General features: G+C 46.0%; 1 non-coding gene and 1 pseudogene across 1 annotated transcript; both read right to left on the bottom strand.

The window, feature by feature from the left end:
- Positions 1 to 579: 579 nt before the first annotated feature.
- Positions 580 to 1885, bottom strand: LOC100987474 (EKC/KEOPS complex subunit TPRKB-like; annotated as a pseudogene).
- Positions 1886 to 7818: 5933 nt separating this feature from the next.
- Positions 7819 to 7944, bottom strand: LOC112441087 (U4atac minor spliceosomal RNA). The gene has a single exon (XR_003029064.2). It is a non-coding gene; the product is annotated as a U4atac minor spliceosomal RNA (small nuclear RNA).
- Between the last annotated feature and the right edge of the window lie 2792 nt (positions 7945 to 10736).

The following is a 10736-nucleotide window of genomic DNA, read 5'->3' as shown; positions in this document are numbered from 1 at the left end:
CTGGGGCCCCACCCTCTGGGCTAGAACGAAGTGGGTCTACCTAAACCCAGCTTCTCCACCTGACCTTGCTCCTTCAAGCTCTACTGCCTTCAGGTCACAACCGCATGGTGCTTTTGCTCTGACTACAAGACAGGGAGAGGACACACAGGAAGGGCCCTGGGCTGAGAGTTGCCTTGACATCAGCTGTTGGCCTGGCTCTGGGTCAGACTTCACTTAGCCCCTTCGGTTGCAAAGTCCTCAGCTACAAAACAAACTGACCTGAGAAATGGCTTCTCAAGTCCCTCCTGGCTCTAGGAGTTGAAGCCTCTTTTGTGCGGCTTGCTCACACTATGCAAGATAATGAAAAGGCTGTTAAAGTGGAGTCCTCGTTCTTGGTTCTTGCAGAGGCTCCAAAGACCTAGGTCAGTGACTCTCCAACTTCAGCATGCTTTAGAATCATCTGGAGTGCTTGGAAAAACAGATTCATGGGCCCCATTCCACAGTGTACAATTTAGGTAGGGCCTGGAGAATTTGCATTTCTTCTTTTTTAAAAGTGTTTGCAATTTTTATTCCAATTACATAAAAATAAAATATATTTGAATAGAAGTAGAAGACTAGAAGGCACTAACAAATAATAGTAACAGTGGTTATCTTTTAAAACAATAAAAGAGGTGGGGCCAAGGCATGGTGGCTCATGCCTATAATCCTAGTGCTTTAGGAGGCTGAGGTGAGAGGATCGCTTGAGGTTAGGAGTTTGAGACCACTCTGGGCAACATAGCAAGATGCCATCACTACAAAAAAAAAAATAATAATAACATTTTAATCAGCAAAGGAAAATACATTTGTGTTGTTTTGTTTTGTTTTGTTTTTGAGACGGAGGCTCACTCTGTCGCCCAGGCTGGAATGCAGTGGCACGATCTGGGCTCACTGCAACCTCCTCCTCCCGGGTTCAAGCAATTCTCCCAAGTAGCTGTGATTACAGATGCGCCACCACTACGCCCAGTTAATTTTTTGTATTTTTATAGAGATGGGGTTTCACCATGTTGCTCAGGCTGGTCTTGAACGCCTGAGCTCAGGTGATCTGCCCACCTTGGTCTCCCAAAGTGCTGGGATTACAGGCCCAGTGTTTTCTTTAATGCCGAAAATTTCTGCAAATAATTCTTTTCACAAAACATCCTTTTCACAAAACATTCTTTGTTGACATTCTACAAATACCATCCAATAATGTTCCCAATGCTTTCTTCTTGTGGAGGGAGTGTATATTTCTTTTTGACTTTTGTAATATTTATTATTTCAGGAAGATTTTTCAGAGAAACCTGCTGACCTTCTATTTGAGATATTAGATATCCTTGATTTATTTGTTTTTCTCCCTCGTTAGTATAAACAATTGGAATTTAAGTGTCATTTGCTGAGATACCACATTTTTTCAATGCCTCTGAAATATTGTTATTTGGGGAAAGGTTGAAAATAATTTCAGTAGATAGAGCTCTTGTCTTCATTTCTCCCAGTTTGTAGAGGCAAACTGCTTTCTTTGCGGCTGCAAATATCTCAAATGGATTGACAATCACTGCAGGATGTATCAGTGAGCCATCAATGATACCTTCCATGGCTTTCTTTCTCAAGTTCCCCACATTTTTTACGTCTTTAAATAATATTAATAGAAGGGTCAGCCGGGCACGGTGACTCACTCCTGTAATCCCAGCACTTTGGGAGGCTGAAGCGGGCGGATCACCTGAGGTCAGGAGTTTGAGACCAGCCCGGCCAACATGGTGAAACCCTGTCTCTACTGAAAATACAAAAATTAGCCAGGCGTGGTGACACACACCTGTAATCCCAGCTACTTGGGAGGCTGAGGCACGAGACTCACTTGAACCTGGGAGGCGGAGGTTGCAGTGAGCCGAGATCGGGCCACTGCATTCCAGCCTGGGTGACAGAGCAAGACTCCGTCTCAAAAAAAAAAAAAAAAGTGCCGAGCACAGTGGTTCATGCCTGTAATCCCAGCACTTTGGGAGGCTGAGGTGGGTGGATTACCTGAGGTCAGGAGTTCGAGACCAGCCTGGCCAACATGGTGAAATCCTGTCTCTACTAAAAATACAAAAACTAGCTGGGCATGGTGGCACATGCCTGTAGTCCCAGCTACCCAGAAGGCTGAGGCAGGAAAATTGCTCAAACCCAGGAGGCAGAGGTTGCAGTAAGCCAAGATGGTGCCACTGCACTACAGCCTGGTGACAAAGCAAGGCTCCATCTCCAAAAAAAAAGAAAAAGAAAAAATAGAACAGTCACCCATCCAATCACCTGTCCAGTCTCTGGTGCATCTCCTGCAGGTCTTGTAAGTTCCCAGGTGATGCTGATGCTGGCAACTGAGGACCACCCTTTGAGAACCTTGGCCTAGAGCTAGAGGCACAAGGTATTCTCCACTTCTTACAAGACATGCCAAGAGATTGGAACCCTACTCTGCCAGCAATAAGAAGGCTCCTACAGGCAGACACCTAACCCTATACCTGACGACAGATTCTGACACAACCTGTTTCCTAAGGTCAGTCTCATGGAGACTGTTCAATGATAACTAATATTCACACGGTGCATTATAGTTTTCAGAGAGCTGCACTTTACTTCATTTGTTTCTCCTCACAATTCTGTGATATGGATACCGTATCTTCATTTTTGGAGAAAAAAAAGTCAAGTCAAGTCTTTGATGAGTGTCATGGTCAAGACTTGGACGAGTGTCATGCAGCTACAAAGAGGTGGAGTGGGGACCCAGGACTCACCCAGGTCTTTTGAGTCATCCGTGATCTCTGTACTTTACCAAGCTGCACTTCAATCTACTCTTCTGGTTTACTGGAGCACTGGGTTTTTTTTTGTTGTTGTTGTTGTTTTTTGAGATGGAGTCTTGCTCTTTCACCCAGGCTGGAGTGCAGTGTCACCATCTCAGCTCACTGCAACCTCCACCTCCAGGTTCAAGTGATTCTCCTGCCTCAGCCTCCTGAGTAGCTGGGATTACAGTTGGGTGCCACCACCCCTGGCTAATTTTTTTGTATTTTTAGTAGAGACGGGGTTTTACCATGTTGGCCAGGCTGGTCGCGAACTCCTGACCTTAAGTGATCTGCCCGCCTCAGCCTCCCAAAGTGCTGGGATTACAGATGTGAACCACCATGCCCAGGCTGGGGCACTGTTTCTTTTCTTTTCTTTCTTTCTTTCTTTTCTTTTTTCTTCTTTTTTTTTTTTTTGAGACAGAGTTTCTCTCTTGTTGCCCAGGCTGGAGTGCAATGGTGTGATCTCAGCTCACTGCAACCTCCACCTCCTGGGTTCAAGCGATTCTCCTGCCTCAGCCTCCTGAGTAGCTGGGACTACAGGCATGTGCCACCACGTCCAGCTAATTTTTGTATTTTTAGTAGAGATGGGGTTTCACCATGTTGGCCAGGCTGGTCTCAAACTCCTGACCTCAGGTGACCCACCCACTTCTGCCTCCCAAAGTGCTGAGATTACAGGTGTGAGCCACCGCGCCCAGCCCTGGGGCACTGTTTCTGACCAGAAAACTACTTATTGAGGTGCTAATTAGGGATCATTTTAACACATGCAAAACTGTGTTATTCAGACGGCCATTTTTCCCTGGTTCCATTGCAAATCCCAGTAGAAACCTGACCTGGAAGCCCTTGCTCCTGCATTAGAACATGGCATGGAAATAGTCTGGTGAAATAGTGAATTAATTTTCATTGTGTTTCAGTCATTGTCCTCACTGGTGTCAGTTTTTCTGTACTGTCCAATGTGCTGGAGAACAACTCTCTAGATAGGATTGTCCAAAGATACATTTTGATACTTAGTTCTCAGTTTTGATTTTTCAAATCCCTGATCACTTTCTTTTTTTTATTTTTTGAGACGAAGTTTCACTCTTGTTGCCCAGGCTGGAGTGCGATGGCATGATCTCAGCTCACGGTAACCTCCACATCCCAGCTTCAAGTGATTCTCCTGCCTCAGCCTCCCTAGTAGCTGGGATTATAGGCATGTGCCACCATACCCGGCTAATTTTGTATTTTGGGTTGAGATGGGGTTTATCCATGTTGGTCAGGCTGGCCTTGAACTCCCGACCTCAGGTGATCTGCCTGCCTCAGCCTCCCAAAGTGCTGGGATTACAGGCTTCTTTTTATTTTTTTAAAGATGGGGTCTCGCCATGTTGCCCAGACTGGTCTTGAACTCCTGGGCTCAAGCGATCAACCCACTTTGGCCTCCTAAAGTGCTGGGATTACAGGCATAAGTCACCGCATCTGGCTCTGATCACTTTCTTAATTCCTTTCTGTCCACACAGAACATAATGAACAGCAAGTTCTTAGAAGTATTTGGCAGACAGTTAACGTAAAGTGATGACTGCAAACAGAATAAGCTCATTCTCCTCTGTAGGTAACTCTTCTGCATTGACTATTAGGAACTTCCTAAATAATGTTACTTAAGTGATGTGTCAGGCTCATTCTTGATCAGTCCTTCAGGGAATGCCAGCTGTGGAGAGGATGCTGTTGCTGTCTTTCATGATGAATGACCCAGTGTAGTTAAAGGGAATTCAGCCCAGTTTACTAGGATGGACACACACACACACTCACAATCACCTATCACCTTAAATGTTTCTACTTTAGGACAAATGGACCATCTTACAATGACTTAACTATGCTTGTCCTATGGTGAAACATTGACTCTTGACATAGGTTTTTGTTTGTTTGTTTGTTTTTCTTTTGGAGACGGAGTCTTGCTCTGTCGCCCAGGCTGGAGTGCAGTGGCACAGTCTTGGCTCACTGCAACCTCCGCCTCCTGGGTTCAAGCAATTCTGCTGCCTCAGCCTCCTGAGTAGCTGGGATTACAGGCACCCACCACCACACCTGGCTAATCACCCAGCTAATTTTTTGTATTTTTAGTAGAGACGGGGGTTTTTTTTTTAATTAATTAATTAATTTATTTTTTTAATTGATCATTCTTGGGTGTTTCTCGCAGAGGGGGATTTGGCAGGGTCATAGGACAATAGTGGAGGGAAGGTCAGCAGATAAACAAGTGAACAAAGGTCTCTGGTTTTCCTAGGCAGAGGACCCTGCGGCCTTCCGGCCTTCCGCAGTGTTTGTGTCCCTGGGTACTTGAGATTAGGGAGTGGTGATGACTCTTAACGAGCATGCTGCCTTCAAGCATCTGTTTAACAAAGCACATCTTGCACCGCCCTTAATCCATTTAACCCTGAGTGGACACAGCACATGTTTCAGAGAGCACATGGTTGGGGGTAAGGTCATAGATCAACAGCATCCCAAGGCAGAAGAATTTTTCTTAGTACAGAACAAAATGAAGTCTCCCATGTCTACTTCTTTCTACACAGACACAGCAACAATCTGATTTCTCCAACTTTTCCCCACCTTTCCCCCTTTCCTATTCCTCAAAACCGCCATTGTCATCATGGCCCGTTCTCAATGAGCTGTTGGGTACACCTCCAAGACAGGGTGGTGGCCGGGCAGAGGGAGACGGGGTTTTTTAGTAGAGACGGGGTTTCACCATGTTGGCCAGGCTGGTCTTGAACTCCTGACTCAGGTGATCCACCTGCCTCAGCCTCCCAAAGTGTTGGGATTACAGGCATAAGCCACTATGCCTGGCCAACATAGGCCTTTTGAATGAGAGATTAAAAACCATGTTCATTCATCCTGAGATTCTCCCCCCATCACAGGGTCCTGCATTCGTCATCAGTGATGCTGAGAGATGAGTGGGGCATAGGGTGTCAGTTCTGACCAGTGGAAGTCTCCCAAGCCACAAGGGATGGAGAGAATTGGGCTTTCTGGTCTTACAGTCAAAACCCCATCTTCGCAAGCCTATTTCCCTAAGACCAGACTCTAAGGAGAGAGAGGAAAGGGGAAATGCTGTGGCCTCAAGCCCTCTGGACAATGTGAAGGTTGGATAGTTGGTCTTGAGCAGCAGTTAGACAGAGATGAGCCCAGAAGGGCAGTAGTGGCCGAGCAGAGGTAGGGAGAGGTAGGGAAAAGGCCGCCCTGATGCATGACGAGGGCATGGACAGGAGCACCAGGGCCAGGGGCAGGAACCAAACTTTCCCAAAGTCCTCAATGAGTTGACAGAATGCATTTTTTAGCAAACTGGTTGAGAGTCATCCAGAACAGGATGATTCTGCCTTGAGATCTTCCTCGTTTGGTTTTTTTTTTTTTTTTTTTTGAGATGGGGTCTCACTGTGTCACCCAGGCTGGAGTACAGTGGTGCGATCTCAGCTCACTGCAACCTCCACCTCCTGGGTTCAAGTGACTCTCCTGCTTCAGCCTCCTGAGTAGCTGAGATTACAGGCGCTCACCACCATGACCTGCTAATTTTTTGTGTTTTTAGTATAGAGATGGGGTTTCACCATGTTGGTCAGGCTGGTCTCGAACTCCTGACCTCAGGTGATCCGCCCACCTCGGCCTCCCAAAGTGCTGGGATTACTGGCGTAAGCCAACATTCTGTGGCCCCATTCTTGGATTTTATGCACTCAATCAACTACCTTCTCACCTAAATTTGGTTGCATAGCTTTGGTGAAAGTCAGGCCTCTCCTTCAGTGAAAAAATAATTTTAATACCTAATTATTCATCTTACATAGTAGCACAATAAAACGCACCACATTCTGAAGAAATTTCAGAATTATGGGAATAAGAGTTAGGAAAATTCAGATGGGCTACAATATCCACTACCTTAAACTCCAAAGACAAGGTTAATATTTACATATTTGTGGCTGAGCATGGTGGCTCACATCACACCTATAATCTCCAGCACTTTGGGAGGCTGAGGCAGGAGAATTGCTTGAGGCCAGGAGTTCGAGACCAGCCTGGGCAGCATGGTGAGATCTCATCTCTACAAAAAAAAATTTAAAAATTAGCCAAATATGATGACATGCACCTGTGGTCCCAGCTACTTGGGAGGCTGAAGAGGGAGGATCACTTGAGCGCAGGAATTCAAGGACACAGTGAGCTATGATTGCAGCATTGCCCTCCAGCCTGGGTGACAGAGGGAGGTGCTGTCTCTAAAAATTAATTAATTAATTTAATTGATTAAAAAAACCATTTGGAGTCTGGGCGCAGTGGCTCACACCTGTAATCTCAGCGCTTTGGGAGTCTGAGGTGGGCAGATCACCTGAGGTCAGGAGTTCGAGACCAGCCTGGTCAACATGGTGAAACCCCGTCTCTACTAAAAATACAAAAAATTAGCCGGGCGTGGTTGCTGGCACCTGTAGTCCCAGCTACTCGGGAGGCTTAGACAGGAGAATCGCTTGAACCTGGGAGGCAGAGGTTACAGTGAGCAGAGATCCCACCACTGCACTCCAGCCTGGGTGACAGAGCAAGACTGTCTCAAAAACAAAACAAAAACCATTTGGTAAGCTGTAAAGATCCATTACTGGTATTCCATGGAACGGGTATCCTAGAAGGGACCATGAACGGGAGAATGAGCTCAAAAGAAGAACAACAGGAAGATGCTGAACACAGACTTCTCCTGCTCACAGTTGTGCCTAAAGGCTACCATAGCTGTCCTTGGAATATGCAGCTCCTCAAATAAAGTTCTATTGCTGGTGTTTGGTGTGTTCTATAGGCAGCATTTCAGTATGACTTACTCTAAACCGAAATGTTTTGGACTCCCTGCTCATGTTCCCTAGGTTACTGACAAACAACCTACAGATAATCTCAGATGCTACCAGCACTTGGGATGAGAGGCCACTAGGCTACAGAGCGCCCGCCCATACTAGGGAGCCGCCTTTCCCCACACTCAGCCCATCAGCACCGGAGAGAGGAGGCAGGGGGAGGAATTGCCCCTAATGCACTGCTTTTGGTTTTTGCTTTTTTTCTTTTTTTCAAAAATTGCACGAAGATAAAGCAAAGCTGTAGTTGATGCAGGTGTGTTGTGTAGACGCTTGCAGTTCCACCCTCGCTGTGTGCTCATTGGATAGTAACGCAGCCCCAAGTAAAGGATGGTGGTTGCTGCCAATGTACTTCCATTCCACTGGGGTGAGGCCCACCAAGCAAATGGTCTATTTGGAAAAAATATAAGGACATTTGCTCTCCTACCCAGAAATGACCTTTGAACTTAGAAGAAAATGAATAAACACATAAAAATTAAAAAAGAAAGAAAATGAATAAACACAACACAGTTAGGTTATTACATAGTGAGGTTCATTTTCTTCTAAAGTAACAAGAGTCACAACATACATGTTGAAGTCTGATACACTCTCTGTTCCTCTCCCTGCTATGGGTTCCCCACTAATAACTTTATGAGCTCAGGCTGAAATGTCAACTTGAACTTTAGCGCTTGTGGCACAACCAACTATAACTCAGTTTAAGCATACTTATTTTATTTGATTGAGTGTTTCAATTTACTCTGCACTTCCTGAGGTTCTTGGGTTAAAACAACATGATCTAATGCAATAAAAACTAGCAAAAATATATATTTATTCTTTATTTCCAGTAGCACAAGGCCAATTGAATCTACCCAAAGCATACCTAAACAGTGTTAACAAGCCTGCATGCTAAATGATTTTCTTTCCTTTCTGGTGCCCACACATTCAATTCAGAAGCCCCTTGGTTTTGCAATGGCATATCAACATACGCAGTTTCAGGACTAACCAAGAGTGTCTGCAAGCTAAAAGGTGGTGTCAATAGTGAGTGCATAAGGAAGTTTCTGAATAGTTTTGAGGCAGATCAGGCCAAGGAGAAACAAGGTTTATTCTTCAATGATTAATATTAATTTTATAACTCCTGCCAGGAGTATAGAGCATAAGAACTTTACAATTTTTATTTTTATTTTTTTGAGATGGAGTTTCGCTCTTGTTGCCCAGGCTGGAGTGCAGTGGAGCAATCTTGTCTCACTGAAACCTCCGCCTCCCAGTTTCAAGCAATTCTCCTGCCTCAGCTTCCCGAGTAGCTGGGATTACAGGCATGTGCCACCAGACCCAGCTAATTTTTGTATTTTTAGTAGAGACAGGGTTTCACCATGTTGGCCAGGCTGGTCTTGAACTCCTGACCTCAAGTGACCCACCTGCCTCTGCCTCCCAAAGTGCTGGGATTACAGGTGTGAGCCACTGCGCTCAGCCTGAACTTTACAATATTCTTGAACACATAAAACCAGGAAAGGGACCAGGGAGAAGCTGGTACTTGACTTGGACCTTAAAGCAAGAACAGGAGATTTAAAAAGAGAGAGAGTGAAAGCAGGAAAGCACAAGTGAGAGTGGCATGCATGCACTCAACAAATATTAATAGTGCATGAACTGGCTGGGTGCGGTGGCTCACGCCTGTAATCCCAGCATTTTCAGAGGCTGAGGTGGATGGATCACTTGAGGTTGGGAGTTGGAGACCAGCCTGATCAACATGGAGAAACCCCATCTCTACTAAAAATACCAAAAAAATTAGCTGGACGTGGTGGTGCACATCTGTAATCCCAGCTACTTGGGAGGCTGAGGCAGGAGAATTGTTTGAAGCCAGGGAGCAGATGTTGCAGTGAGCTGAGATCACACCATTGCACTCCAGCCTGGGCAACAAGAGCGAAACTCTGTCTCAAAAAAAAAAAAAAAAAAAAAAAAAATAGTGCATGAACCATGTGCCAGGACCTGGACTAGATGCTAGGATACATCTGTGAATACAAATATCTCCTGGAACTTACATTGTTACAGAGGGAGACACACAATGGACAAGTAACATATAGAGGTTACAGATGGTAATAGGTCCAATAGAGAATAGTGCTAGGAAAGGGGATGGGGGGTCCCGAGTGAGTTAAAACAGAGTGACCAGGTGATGCCTCTCTGATAAAGTGACCATTTTAGTAAGACCGCAAGGAAGTAAGAGAGCGGGTTGTCCAGCTATAAGGAGGAAGTTTTCTGCACAGAGGGTACAGTAAGTGTAAACGCCCTGTGGTAGAATTATGCTCAGAGAAAGCATGCATTCTCAACGGGGCAGACAGCATCCTGAGGGAGTGAAAATTCATTCTTGGAAGATGAAGAAAAACTTACTCTTTTCCCCCCCCCCCCCAAAAGGGAGTCTCACTCTGTTGCCCAGGCTGGAGTGCAGTGGCGCGATATCGGCTCACTGCAAGCTCTGCCTCCCGGGTTCAAGCGATTCTCCTGCCTCAGCCTCCCGAGTAGCTGGGATTACAGGCACATGCCATCACGCCCGGCTGATTTTTTGTATTTTTAGTAGAGACGGGGTTTCACTGTGTTAGCCAGGATGGTCTCTATCTCCTGACCTCGTGGTCCTTGCGCCTTGGCCTCCCAAAGTGCTGGGATTACAGGGATGAGCCACCATGCCAGGCCTTTTTTTTTTAAGACAATGTCTCACTCTGTTGCCCAGGCTGGAGTGCAGTGGCGTCATTTCGGCTCACTGCAACCTCTGCCTCCTGGTTCAAGCGATTCTCGTGCCTCAGCCACCCGAGTAGCTGGGACCACAAGCACATGCCACCACACCCAGCTAATTTTTGTATTTTTGGTAGAGATGGGGTTTCACCATGTTGGCCAGGCTGGTCTGCAACTCCTGACCTCAAGTGATCCGCCTGCCTCAGCCTCCCAAAGTACTGGGATAATAGGCATATAGGCATGAGACACCACATTCTACCAAAACTTACTCTTTTCTTTTTTTCTTTTTTCTTTTTTTTTTTGAGACGGAGTCTCGCTCTGTAGCCCAGGCTGGAGTGCAGTGGTGCGATCTCGGCTCACTGCAACCTCCGCCTCCTGGGTTCACGCCATTCTCATGCCTCAGCCTCCCCAGCAGCTGGGACTACAG

The sequence above is a fragment of the Pan paniscus genome, chromosome 8, assembly GCF_029289425.2.
Source record: "Pan paniscus chromosome 8, NHGRI_mPanPan1-v2.0_pri, whole genome shotgun sequence".
NCBI lineage: Eukaryota > Metazoa > Chordata > Mammalia > Primates > Hominidae > Pan > Pan paniscus.
This window is presented reverse-complemented; position numbering and strand designations above follow the sequence as displayed.